The 14223-nt window shown below is 41.4% G+C and overlaps 1 protein-coding gene across 1 annotated transcript in view; it reads left to right on the top strand.

The window, feature by feature from the left end:
• SLC24A3 (solute carrier family 24 member 3) overlaps positions 1 to 14223 on the top strand; it is a 481527-nt gene that overhangs the window by 183602 nt on the left and 283702 nt on the right. The window lies entirely within an intron of this gene.

Raw genomic sequence — 14223 nt, forward strand, 5'->3', positions numbered from 1 at the left:
CTTAATTCCAAGATCAATTGTATTTTACTACAATCCTTGGTCCCTGTGTCACTGAGATGGCCCACTCCCAGCATCCCCTCCAGCAAGGAGGAGGCACTCAAGCAGCTGCGGGTATGGTAACCAGGCCTTGGGACTCCCCCTTCTTTCCTTCTTCCAAGCTCTTCCAGAAAACCAGGGCCCACCAAAACCACTAGACTATCTGTCTTGATTCCATCTTCCAATTCTGTCTGTGAAGTAAAGTTTATAGCTAGGAAAATAGATTCATGTTTGAGAAAACAACATTTGGAGGAGTCTTCTATCAGTGGCCTCCTAGCTGCTTCAGATTCCTTTTTATTTTCAGGCAAGGGCACAAATGAATCATCACATGCCATTGGTACCCTGGCCATGTGCATGGGGGCATAATTGAAACATACAAGGCAGAGTGACAACTTGGGATCGATGGCCATGGTGGAAGCATAATTTCAGCTGCATCCACCTTCACAGTGGGTGATTTCTCTACATTTTCATCAACAATCATCCCGACATCATCATCATTAGGAACCTAATTCCTGGGAGTACATTTGACATCAGCACTGTTTTCCAACTGCCTTAAAACAGAGCCCCAAACCTTTGAAGTATTTGAGGAATTTAAATTTTATTTCTACCAAGGAAAATTACCTAAAGGTGCAGCTGCTTGGGCTGATGGGACTGTTCTGGCTGGACAGTGTAAAATTATGGTGTTTTTTTTTCTTTTTGTAGAGGGAACTTTGGGTGGGAAAATGGGACTGTATAAACTCATAGATTTGGTAATATATTCATGTTTGTTCAGTGAATGATTTCCTGTGCTGAATGATTGTATTAATAAATACTCTGTCAGCAAATGGAATTTCAAAAAGGAACCTCTCAAAAATCTGATTTTGAATTGCTTCATAGAATTCACTAAAATCTTGTGCCTCCCTTTCTTCTTTAATTTGATTGCTTTGGAAAACTCTTAGAACTCAGCCTGAGAGGCCTGATGGCCTTCAGTGATATTTGGGTGGCCCAACTCAAAGTACTCATATTTTAGTAGAATGTCTAGTGTTCTTAAATATATATGATTAGAGTGTGTGCAGGGTCGAGGGGATTTGAATGTTAGTGCCAAATCATAACCCCATCTGGAAGATTCCGTTTTCTTTGAAATTCCACATGAGTATCCTTGTACTTACATGTGAGAACAATTGTGAAATTAGGATTGGCACAGTTGATTTAGAAATGGTGGGGCTTGGAGCTCAATTTTACAGCTTTTCTGCCTCACTTTTCCTTTAATATAGGGACTAAGAGAATTGACTTTTATATCTTAGTCCTGAGATTCAGTCAAATTCCATTCAAAACTGTTTTTTGAGAGCCCTTTCTATGCCAGTCCATTTGAACAAACTGGTGCCTGCATTAACTGTCCTGATGGCCCTAGTAGGAGATAAAGGCCACATGTGATGGATTTATTACAATATAGAGACATCAGTGGAACAAGAAGAGTAGAGACAAGTATAGGGGTATAACAAGAAGAGGGAAAGGCAGCACTAAAGAGGAAAGGATCAACTTTGAGGGTCTGGACACAGCAGGGATCTATGGCATTCTTTGTGTCCTCCATGGCCTGTTGAGTCCCCCTGGCTGGAATGAAGCAGTGCTATGGTTGAGGCATCCCAGTGCATAGGTGGGGTTATTCAGTTGCTTTCTCTGTTGTATGTAAGAGAAACCTCCCATCCCCTCTAAAGATATGAATGAAGTGACAAAGATAGAAGCATCAGCCTCAGGGAAGCCAGAGGGGATGGATCCAATAAGAGATAGTGGTTGGCTGATGTGGTACTCTTGGGTCCCCCTCACAGACAGGCATCACCAACCTATCATGGCACTCTTTTCTGTTGGCCTCCGACAAGACGGTGAACCAGGCACTGGCTTCTGGTTGGTGAGGTTGACCAGAAGACCTGTTTCTGAAAACTGGGTAGGAACATGGTCATGAATTGGGTTTTTTGGTCCAGAGACAGCAGAGTCTCCCAAGGACCAGAGCCAGTTCTTGTCATTGTGTCTGTGGGCAGAGGGCAGCCATCTTAGGGGAGGTCATTTGGGCAGTGGTGTTGAGAGGCTGCCTAAGAAGGCCCAAGGTGGTTTGTGGTGATCAGTTGAAATGATGGAGGTGGAGGGAAACTTGGGGATGAGTTCCAACATGAGTTGGAAGGTGTTTGTTATCCTTAGTTTCTCTGTGTCCCAATGCCATGTCCCAATTTCTGTATTCCTCTTGGGAGTCAAGGAAGGGACAGGTTGCTCTGATGGCGCACACTCCAGCTGCTTCAGGCACTAATGGAGGCCACCTGGCAAAGTGGAGCTGCCTTTCATGTCAGAAACAGAGAAGGGAGAATAACAACAAAGTTTTCCTGGCTTTAGAAGAGAACCACAGGAAAGATGAGCAGGAAAAGATCTTCGAGGAGAAAAAGTGAATCATAAAAGGGTCTATTTTAGGTGGCTGGTACTGGTGATTAATGTCAGGCATGGGAAGAAAAAAACAGGACAAACCAACCCACCACCACAATAATAGTGAGAGTAATCCTGTGTAGATGTGTCAAAGTCATCCCTTGTGTTTTATGTTAATCTATTTTCCCTTTCTCCACCATATTAGCTGTTCAACCTTCCACAGCTCGGCAAGGAAATGTTGGCAGTGGTGTGTTTCTTTTGTGGTTTCTGCACCCTATAACTACCTAACCACCCCAAAATAGTTTGGCAGAAATTGTCATTGAGACAAGAGTTAAGTCCTTGCACTTCTTTCTGCATTAAGAGGTGTGGGAGTAGGACAGGGGTGGGGACTGCTACCCATTCCAAGGGAACATAGTAGTTTTATGGGACTAACCCTGTAAAACCAGTTCCTTCTTTGAACATTCTTTCGGTAACACTTAACAAATACCTACTGTTTGCAAAACACCTCTAAAAATAGAAGAGGAGGAGGAGAACTCAAAAAAAAAAAGAAGTGGGAGAAAAATGTTGAGTACTAATCCTTTTAAACTCAGATTCAGGAGGATTTTTTTTTTATATATTTTACTTTATCTATAAAAGAAACACATTCTCACTGAAGAAAATTTCTAAAGCACTAAAAGTAGAAAGGAAATTGTCATCCTAAATTTATCTCTCAGAGATATACCACTAACATTTGGTACATTTGTTGTCATTGTCACATCTTTAAAAATTCTTGGGCAGCCTGGGTGGCTCAGTGGTTTAGCACCGCCTTTGGTCCAGGGTATGATCCTGTAGACCCGGGATCCAGTCCCACGTCGGGCTCCCGGTGCATGGAGCCTGCTTCTCCCTCTGCCCGTGTCTCTGTCTCTCTATCTCTCTCTCCACCTCCTGTGTGTCTCTCATGAATAAATAAATAAAATCTTTAAAAAATTCTTTATAAATATGGGTTTTGTTTTAAAGATTGTTTATTTTGGGGAGGATGAAAGGCAGGGGGAGAGGGAGAGAGAGGATCTCAGGGAGACTGCTCACAGCATGGAGCCCAACTTGGTGCTCAGTCTCACTATCCTGAGATTAGGACCTGAGCTGAAACCAAGAATCAGATGCTCAACCAAGTACACCACTCAGGCGCCCCTATAATAGTGGTCTTTTATGGCTGCATCATATTTTCACCATTTTCATATGATATTAACATGTGCAACAATTTTCCTCCATTTTTATTTTAGAATTACTTTCAGTTTTTTTTTAATTCCAGTATAATTAACATGCAGTGTTGTATCAGTTTCAGGTGTACTGATTCATTCTCAGTTTTTCAGATTATAAATCATTGTCTTGTGACCATTCTTTGTCAGAATTGGGATCTCCATCCCCTTTCATGTCATCAGGAGAGATTCCTTGAAGCAAAATGCTAGCCAAAGGTTTCTGGATATTTTCAAGATTTAAGAAATTCTCTGGATATTAAAGTACATCCATATAACGTGGCAAATAATATATAGAGCATTTCGCCAAGGAAATGAGATTGGCTTTCATGTTGTCATTCATTCATTCATTCATTCATAAGGAAACATTTATTCAGCTTCTGCTTTGTATCTTCACTGTTCCGGACAAAGTGTCATGGTAATGAACAAAAGAAACTGGGTTTAGCTAAAGGGAGAAGACAATCAAAGAACACATTAAAGAAGCAGATATTTTCAGAGAGTGCTGGCTGAGGAGCTCATTGAGAATAACCAACAGGGAGGGGAACCTATAGCTTCTTTAGATTATACATCCAAAGAGGCCTTTGAGAAAGTGACCTACAGGTTGGGCCCTGAATGATGAAGAGACACCTTGCAGAGACCTGAGGGTTAACCTTTCCAGGAAGAGGAGCAACAGGTGCAAAGACCTGGCATGGGCCTGCTCTGTGAGAGACAAGGGAGTCAGAACCAAGACTGGAGGGGAAGCTGGGGCCAGACTCAGTGGAGTTAAGAAAGCAAAAACATGAGCACAGATGTTGATGTTGAAGAATCTGGAGGCAGGATGTACCCCAACAGGTGAAGACTAGGATATGCAGCTTTTGTCCAGGGTACATACCCTAAGAGGAAGGAGAACATTCTGTGCCTGTTCTGACCAATAAACTGGAAAGGGTTCAGGGCATATTTGTGGGTAAGACATTGAGTCAGAAGGATTGCAGCCCAATTAAATTCAAATGTTTGTTTGGAGAAGGGGTTGAGGGAATAAATGTATTTCCTTATACAATTATAGCAAAAAAGGGAAAACAACCAAGTGTCAAGCTAGGAAAATGATGCAATAAACCATGATAGATCCATAGTATAAGAATAATTTGTCAGTATTAAAAATCATAGCTGTGAAGAATTTTAATAGCATGGAAACATGCTAATGATACCATATTAAGTTAAAAAAGATCTAAAAGCATACATATACATAGTAGCACAGTTATATAAAAAATATATACATGTGCAAAATATGTATGGACACAGTGGTTTCGGATGTTAACAATGGAAGTCTTGGGGTGGTAGGATTAGAGTTATCTTTCATTTTTGTCTTTATAATTTTCTGCATCTTCTAAGACTTGAGTGATACAGGCATTACATTCTCTGATCTGAAAAATAAAATGTATAGATGCTTTTTTGAATTTGAGAATTCAGATGAAACTCATTGCACAGGTATTCAGTTATAGGACAAGAACAGCCATAATAAGAATAGGAGTGTTAGTTAGAAAGATGTTGCAAAGAGCCACAGGACAAAGGAAGTGCCTTATAAGGAGCCAGGAGACTTTATCAAACACCTTACTAAAGGCCTAGAAAAAAATACAGAAAAGCAAAGAGATGTACCCAGAAAAGGAAAAATATAAATTGCCACCTTGATAAAAAGGCATTAGATAGTGTCCTTGAAGAAAGTGACCCACTGTGTGATGCCCTCCCCCCAGCCAAATTAAAAAACAACAACATGGAAAGAAAGAAGGAAGTCACTGCCTTGCTGTGCATCTCAGCACACATTGGAGAGAAACATGAAATGCTGTGCTCCATTCTGAGCTACTCCATCCTGGACTTAGGCCATTCCACCATAAGAAAGAAGAGGCAGAGGAAATGGGAGTGGGAGGTGAGGTGGGAGAGGGAGTGGGAGTGGAGACAGATGTGGGTTTTATTTTAATATTTAGTCAGACTCCATGAGGCACACCTGCTCTTCTTCCAGGTCTGAGATCCAAGGTACGGAGCAGGCAGGCCCCTTGCCCGGGTCTGATTTCCAAGCCCAAGAAGGTTAAGCCACTTCTTACTGGGCAGTTGGGATGGTGAGGCACATGTAACCCCCAGTGGATATGGTAGAGTGTCCCCCGTGAGGCAGGGAGCAGGGGCTTGGGGCCATGGGAAGAGAGATGGTCATTAGAGGACAGACTTAAAGATGGACAGCATTTGGTGTGGAAAGACAGTAAGCATGTTTCAGATCATGAGTTCACAAAATGGCAGAACTTTGGGGAGTATGCTGCTTCATCCTTGGTTCTGTCAAGTCTTTGTTCCAAGAAGGCAAAACCACATCCAGTTTTGCTCTCCACCACAGCTCCAGCATGAAGAACATCATCTGGCACATGCTAGGTGCTACACATTGATAATAAGGGAATAAAAGAATCCAGTGAACCACGAGTTGAAGGTACTTCAAGAGCTAACACTATAAACATCTTCACTCACAATTCACTCCTTTCTGCAAATAGCTATTGAATATTTTCCTGTTAAAGGTACCATCTTCAAAATAGAAACAAGTCCATGATCAATTTGACTGAATCAGTATGCCCAGAGTGGGCTGTGAAAGGGAGCTAAGGTGGATGATCTTCCTGGAAACATCTCTGCCCTTTAAAGATGGAGACTAGTTCCCCTGGGCATTTCTTGGACCTCAGCATGGCCATGCATTTGTGGATCTGGTTCCTGAATCTCTTCTCTTCCAGTCTTGGCCCTTCCTCTCTGCTGTTTAGGGCAGTGTCCTGAGCAGAGCAAAAGATGGACAATGCTGACTCTGTACGTTGACACCACTTTATTTCTCTAGCATGATTCTGTAGACTCCTCTGGTGTCACGTTAGTTGGCAGGGAAATAAAGTCAGTATTTTGGAAATGTCAAGATATCTTTGGATTCTACCTTGACTCTCCCCGAACAGCTTGGTGGTAGCTTTGGCCCAATTTTAGGGTCTGCATCTTTCAGGGGCATCCAGCAGCAAGAAGTTGGATTTCTCAAGCAGCTGAGGCTCTGGCTGTCAGACAATCTTGTTTTGATGCATGAAAGAGTCAAGCAATCTTGAGGTGGAAGTGACAAAATACATAGGAGCAATGGAAGGTCACTTGGGGAGCATCTCATTTGCTTCCTCCCTCCAAAGGTTTGGCAATCTTTCCATCAGTTTGAATAATTGTGAGTTACGGTTTTGAGAAGTGAAAACCCAAATGGTCCCCTTTAGCAACCTTTGAGACCATTAATCCCCAGTGGCTATGCACTGTGACTTTGGCCACAGGGACATGAAATTTCCCTTGACACTTCCGAAAGAGTGGAATTTTGTTTCTTACATATTTGATGAACTTATCTCGTGTTCATCTTGGGACCTACCAGGGTGTAAGAAATTCACAATGTGAGCTAGAAAAGGTAGTCAGCCTCCATTCCCTATACTTATTTTTCAACATATTTTGAGCTCTGAGTATGCACAGGGTCATAGCCTCTCCTTCTGCAACAATTGGGGGAACCTTTTGGAGATATTAAACTATGGTGTTATTGATCTAGGCAGATTTCAATCCCAGAAACTAGGAATTTAGAGCATTTGACCTGTGATTTTGCTCAAAATTCATCCAATGCATCTTTGTTTCAAGCCTAATGAAATTAAGTCCAAATGAAATTATTCAGGGAGAAGGAGCGACACAGACAAAGAAAAATATTCTGGCTTGGGTGGTAAGAGCCAGAAAGCTCATGGAGAAAATTTTTCTATAGGATAGGGATGGGAAAATCCTAATATTATGAGTATTGAATTTCCCTCATAAGTGTAGTGCCAAATTGGAAAAGAAAAAAGGAAGAGGAGGAGGAGGAGAAGAAGAAGGAAGAGAAGGGGAACCACCCAAAGGCAACAGCATGGCTGGCCTGACCTGATGAAATCGTTTCAGAATCTCTCACAGCACAGTATAGGAAGCTTACATTGGATCCCCTTTGGCTTAATATCTTGCAAGAAAGAAGGAAACGGGTCATATGCTCACAGCCTGAATCCCCTGTACTTCCCAAATGTGGAGTAACGGTTTGCAAATCATTACCTGATCGTCTTCTAGATGAAACTCCCAGTAACTGGCCAATTCATATTATTTGGTAGGCCTTCTACTTTTCTGTAATATCTCTGTTGAACACGTTGTGGTGTTTTCAGTATAAAAATAAAAGATAATCAGAATTGGGACAATGGCTTAACTGGGGAAGAGCCTTGTCACCTGCCACTTGTCTTGGGAATGCATCATTGGGTATGAGTGATCTAATTAGGGAAGTCTACACATTTCTATCTGGAACACTCCCTCAGTCTGTTAGCTTCTGAAGTAATGATCAATTCTTTCACCTTTGGCCACCGACTTAGTAATTGAGCGAGGTCAAACCCAGAAGTCTAAGGATGGGAGTTGGCCTGAACCTGTGGTAGTTATGTTTCCATAGGTCAGACCCTTTTCTGAACACAAAAGAAGAAAATGGGAAAATGATGCCTCATTGAGAGCCTTGGGCAAAGCTGAAATGCAATGGGTATTTGTTGTAGCCATAAATAAATGATACCATGCCTTGAGCTCTCTGGTCTTGGTGACAATAGAAAAATGCCAAGGAACTGGAGAAAAAACTGAAAGGATAGAGGAATTTCCTAATTCCTCTTCAAGGAGAAGAATACCAAGTTCCAGGTCAGCCCTTTGGGCTGCCCAGAGGTGTGACCAGTCTTTTCAGAGTTCTGCCCAAGAAGCTGCCTGAAGTTGTAGGTCACAGCTACATTGATTACCTCCTCTGGCTGCTGCTTTTGGTTTATGTCAAGGATTCTGACACATAGTCATCAGCGTTTACTTTACCCTTCATCCACCTTTGCTGCACAGACTAATGATGATGTTGTGATTTGTAACTTCCTATTCCAAAGCAAGCTAACAGAAGGAATAAAATCTCTGTGACATTCTACCATAGCTCTGTAGAATAGGAATATTTTAGTACACATTGCTGCTGGAGTTGCAGAACATAGATGTACTCACTGAAGGAAAGCCCAACAGAAGCAACCCAGAGGTTTGGCTTCATCACATTTAACAATTTCTCTCCAAAACACTTTCACATTAGCAGAATTAAGGGGTAAACGCCAACTTGGAAAATGTTTGAAATAAATGGGGCAGAACAAAAAGATTAATATTCTTACTATGTAAAGAATTCATGCAAATCGATAAGAAAAACATTGAGACCCAAAATAGATACCCAGGTAAAGGACAAACAAGTCTCCAAAGAGTAAATGCAAATGGCAAATCAACATAGGAGAAAACGTCCAGTCTGGCTGGTTTTTAACAAAATGCAAATTGAAATAGCAAGGGAACAGCCTCTCCCCTATCAAATTAGCAGATCAGATTCTATGATGATGGTCCAGAAAAAGGTGCAGTGAGACAGAATGGTATGTGCTACTCAAGAAAAGCACAGACTTTCTGGAAAATCATTTGTCGCTACAGGTCAAGAGCTTTAAACCATGTGGCTGGCCTTTGACCCAAGATCAGCTTCTAAGGAATGTCTGTTGAAGAAGTCATCAGAAACTTGGATCCTTGTTTATGTATGAAGACATTCATAATGGAAGTATATTTGGTTTATTTAAATACTTACTAAAAAGAGCCAAAGTGCACCAAGTGATGAGAATATAGCTCGGTAAATAAGGCTGATCTGTTCCATGAACTATACATCCATTAAATGTGAGGTGTAAGACAACTTTTACATGGTATGGAAAAACTCTGAAGATAGAAATCTATTAGGGACACCTGGGTGGCTCAGTGGTTGAGCATCTGCCTTCAGCTCAGGGTGTGATCCTGGGGTCCTAGGATCAAGTCCTGTGTTGGGATCCCTGCGGGGAGCCTGCTTCTCCCTCTGCCTGTGTGTGTGTGTCTCTCTCTGTGTGTCTCTCAGGGATAAATAAATAAAATCTTTTTTTTAAAAAGAGATTTATTAGAAAAAATAGGAAAATATCATTACATATGATTTCATCTGTATTCTTTAAATGGGAAGACAGTGGGAAAAAGTACCAAATCCTCACCCCAGTTATCTCAGGGTAATAATATTATAGAACTATTATATTCTTTTTAAATATCTCCCTCCAGGTTTTCCAAAAATAGACAAATAATAATGATCCCTTATAAGTGTCGTACAGCATACATTCCATCTGTGGATGACTAACCCATAAATTACACAGTGTATTTGATCACTTGGCCTTTTTGCCTTGCCTGTCAGAAAGTGGAGACCAGATTAAATGCTCAACCAAAATAAATAACAGCCTTGACTGTGTATCACTTCCCCCCACCTTTATATTACTTTGTATATTTTTTATTTATTTTTATAGTGTGTATCTTTAATTAGAAACCATTTTAAGTTCTTTTTATTTTAAAAATACTTAGCAATTACATTACTGATACACACAAACATTATTAATACATACAAACAGGAGGCTTTAGAGGTAATGAAAAGCATTGAACACCTTTGGAGAGAGAGAAAGACAGAGAGTGTGTGTGTGTGTGTGTGTGTGTGTGTGTGTGTGTGTGGCTCAATAGCCCAGACATATCTGGGATTTTTTTTTTTTTAGTGTACTTGACACACAGTGTTACATACAGTAGACACATTTGGTTATAATGTGTCCTCTAGCAAGAGGAACATGTGAGAAGTAGTGTAAAGATCCTAGCAGAGTTGAAAGTATACACACTGGTAGGTAGGTATGCTAGCACATACATAATATGCATACCCACGTGAGCGCACACACCCCTGCTCACATGCGCAAGCACACAGACACACACACACACACACACACACACACACACTGCTAGACCTTCCTTATTCAACATATTCTAACCTATAGCCACATCCTTGATGTGCTACTTCAGAACTGTGTAACCTCTATGCCTAATCAGAACTGTGTAGAATCTGTGCTTTTAGTTCATGGTCTGAGTGACAGAAGCCACTTAACAAGGGTACCATCAGCCTTTTTCCTTCCTGGAGGAATTCTGTCTTTGTTTACATAGAGTGACAACATCATATTACAGACCCCAGGCCAGTCCCCATGCATCTTTGCAAAAAAGTTGAGGTAGAAATAAATGCTTCAACCACATCATTCATTTTTCCTAAAATAAACAAAAGAAACTAAAAAGGATTCAGAGTTCACCTTAGAAAAAAGGTTAAGATTGAAACAGCCTTTCAGAACTAATTCTAGAGCTCTGTCTGGGAACTAGTGCTTTCTGTTGAGGTGAGTTGTTTTAAACCTGTAGGTGTTTCAGAGAATCTGCTGTCAATGAATTCTGTCATCATATGCCCTTTCCAGAAGGGGAAGCAGAGGGTTTACTGTTTCAGCCTCCAATTAATGTATTAAATTAAAAGGAAAACCCTCCAAAGCTCTTTTCTATTTTGGATCTTGTGTACCTTCTGGATGGGAAAGGTGGTTCGTTGTGATAGCCAAGTGTAGATTTGTGGGGTGTTAGGCCTGGGTTTGTGAGTTTTTTCAAAAAAAAAATGTGTATATTTAAAGTAGAAAGCATGATGCCTTGATATACATAGAGAAATGATTATTATATTCAGACTCATTAACATGTCCATATCCTCACATACTTATCTTTGTTTTGGAGGTGAGAGTACCTGAGATCTACTGTCTTAGCAAATGTCCAGCATACAAAGCAGGATGATTAATTATAGTCCCTGAGCTGTACAGCAGAGCTCTAGAATTTATTCCTTCTGTGTAACTGGAATTTTGTACCCTTTGAATTATAGCTCTCCTGCTTATCAGCTCTGTGAATTTGGCAGTGATATTTAACTCCAGTGAGCCTCAGTTTCCTCGTTTGTAAATACAAACAAAAATAGCAGCTCATGTTCTTTGGATTTACTCTGTGCTAGGGCTGGGTGGCATATTGACTCACCACAGCCTCCACTCCACCAGGTGGGCATCTTGTGGACTCCATGGCAAAGAAGGAAATCCAGTCACGTAGAAGTGAAATCGTTTGCTGAAGTTCATGTGGCCTGTGAGTGGCAGGGCCTAGGTGGCTGTTGGAAAGCCAGGCCCTGGAGCCTTGGCTGGTAACATCTATCTCAAAGGATTCCCCTGGGAATTAGGTGAATTTGGGCAGGTAAATGATGATTGCCCTTTCACCTCAATTCCAGACAGTGACATCCAGGGGAAGTCATACTTAGGGAAGGAAATGTTTTAACATACTGCCCCACCCTCACCCTCACCATGCAGCTTGAATAACGCTCTGATCTTCAGTCAGGTGTTCCTTTAGCAAGTCGGAAATTTCCATTCAGTATTTCTCTAAAGAGTGTTAGAGAAACTTGATCATACCTGGGATACACTATAAAAAAAAAAGCACCCCACCCCAAGATATGCTTCCTAATCTTCAGAACCTGTATATATTACCTTTATATGGCAAAGGAATGAGTATTAACCTTCAATGGCCAAAGATGTTAAGGGTTCCGAAAGGAAGAGATTATCCTGGCTTATGCAGGTAGCCCCCTAAATATCATCACAAGTGTCCCTATAAGGAAGAGGGAGACAGTGGCTGGATCCACACAGAGAAGGAGGCCATTTGAGGACAAGGACAGAGATTGGAAGCTGGAAAAGACAGGGAAATATTCTCTTCGGGAGCCCGTGGAGGGAGTGTGGCCCTGTTGACATCTTGATTTTGGACTTTGGGTCTCCAAAACTATGAGAGAATAAGTATGTGTTGCTTTAAGGCTCCCAGTTTCTGATGATTTGTTACAGCAGCCCCAGGAGGCTAATACAGTGTGCCCCATTCCTAACAGGCTGAGGGTATTTCCTTTTATTTCTGTAGAGGCAACCACAGTCATCCTCCTGTGCTTACACAGATGGCGAGAGGATTTGCCTAGGCTTCTGTAAAAAAGAATGCCATCCTCAGACATGTCAGTTGAAGATATTGTAGAAGTGAAGGTGTTCAGGGCATCTGGGTGGCTCAGTCAGTTAAGCATCTGCCTTTGGCTCAGGTCATGGTCTCAGGATCCTGGGATCGAGTCCTGCAACAGGCTTCCTGTTCAGGGGGGAGCCTCTTGTCCCTCTCCCTCTGCTGCCCACCCCCAGCTTGCTCAAGCTCTCCCTCTCTCTCTCAAATAAAAAACATCTTTTTTAAAAAAGAAATTAAGGTATTTAAATCATATTAAGATGTGAGTTCTATACAATGTTTTGCCTGTCTACTTTGGAAAATGTTGGGAATTTTGCTCTGAGTATCTGAAGATCTCCTTGTAACATCTTCTAGAGTTGGGAGCAAGCTTCTGACAGATGATGCCACAAAAAGCTAATATCCCCATTTTACTGATAAGGACGCTGGAAGCCAGAATGTCTAACTAAGTTACTTCAGCAGATGATTGAAAGAACCTTCTGTGTGGATATGGATAATTACTTCCTAAGTAATTATGAAATGTATTATTTGAGCTTTGGAAAGAATGGTCATTTGATTCAGGGAAGACAAATTCCACTAATTTCATTTGCATCCTCAGGTATTATTGAGTGTCTACCATGCACCATATCTACTATCACTGTATCTCAGCAAGCATGAGGGACTCAAAAGAAGTTAAAATCCCAGTCTCTGCCAGAATGGGATTGATTTGGGAGATGATCTGTTGGCACATAGAACAAGTCAGATCCAAGACAACTGTTTGAATGTGAGAAACCGATACATAGATGAATAATTCAGGGAAGGGAGTGTGTGGTTCTAAGACCACTCGACTGACAAGTCAAGAACTTGCTGCACGGCCCCGCTCTGCCATGAACACCCTTGTGGTACCTGGACAAGTTCTCTCACTTCCCTAGATCTTGGATTCTTATCTGTAAAATGGTAGGACAGAGTGGGCTCCATGATTACTGAGGTCCCTTCTAGCTCTAGTAGAGATCCCAGAAACTAGTGGAGCTAAGAGATGAAACATTATGTCACACCAAACAGCAAAGCAGTTACTGAAGTCTGTTTGGGTCATGTCAGTGGGATTCAGAAGGCAATTTGGGAGGTTCCCACTGGCTAAAGATGTGATGTTCTGAGCCCCACGTAGAGAATAAAGCCTGAGTGGCTGCACCATTTCACATTCCCACCAACAGTGTAAGAGGGTTCCCTTTTCTCCGCATCCTCTCCAACATTTGTGGTTTCCTGTCTTGTTAATTTTCTCCATTCTCACTGGTGTGAGGTGGTATCTCATTGTGGTTTTGATGTGTATTTCCCTGATGGCAAGTGATGCAGAGCATTTTCTCATGTGGGTGTTGGCCATGTCTATGTCTTCCTCTGTGAGATTTCTCTTCATGTCTTTTGCCCATTTCATGATTGGATTGTTTGTTTCTTTGGTGTTGAGTTTAAGAAGTTCTTTATAGATCTTGGATACTAGCCCTTTATCTGATACCTCATTTGCAAATATCTTCTCCCATTCTGTAGGTTGTCTTTTAGTTTTGTTGACTGTATCCTTTGCTGTGCAAAAGCTTATCTTGATGAAGTCCCAATAGTTCATTTTTGCTTTTGTTTCTTTTGCCTTCATGGATGTATCTTGCAAGAAGTTACTGTGGCCGAGTTCAAAAAG

The sequence above is a fragment of the Nyctereutes procyonoides genome, unplaced genomic scaffold (genome assembly GCF_905146905.1).
Source record: "Nyctereutes procyonoides isolate TBG_1078 unplaced genomic scaffold, NYPRO_anot_genome, whole genome shotgun sequence".
In the NCBI taxonomy this organism is placed as follows: domain Eukaryota; kingdom Metazoa; phylum Chordata; class Mammalia; order Carnivora; family Canidae; genus Nyctereutes; species Nyctereutes procyonoides.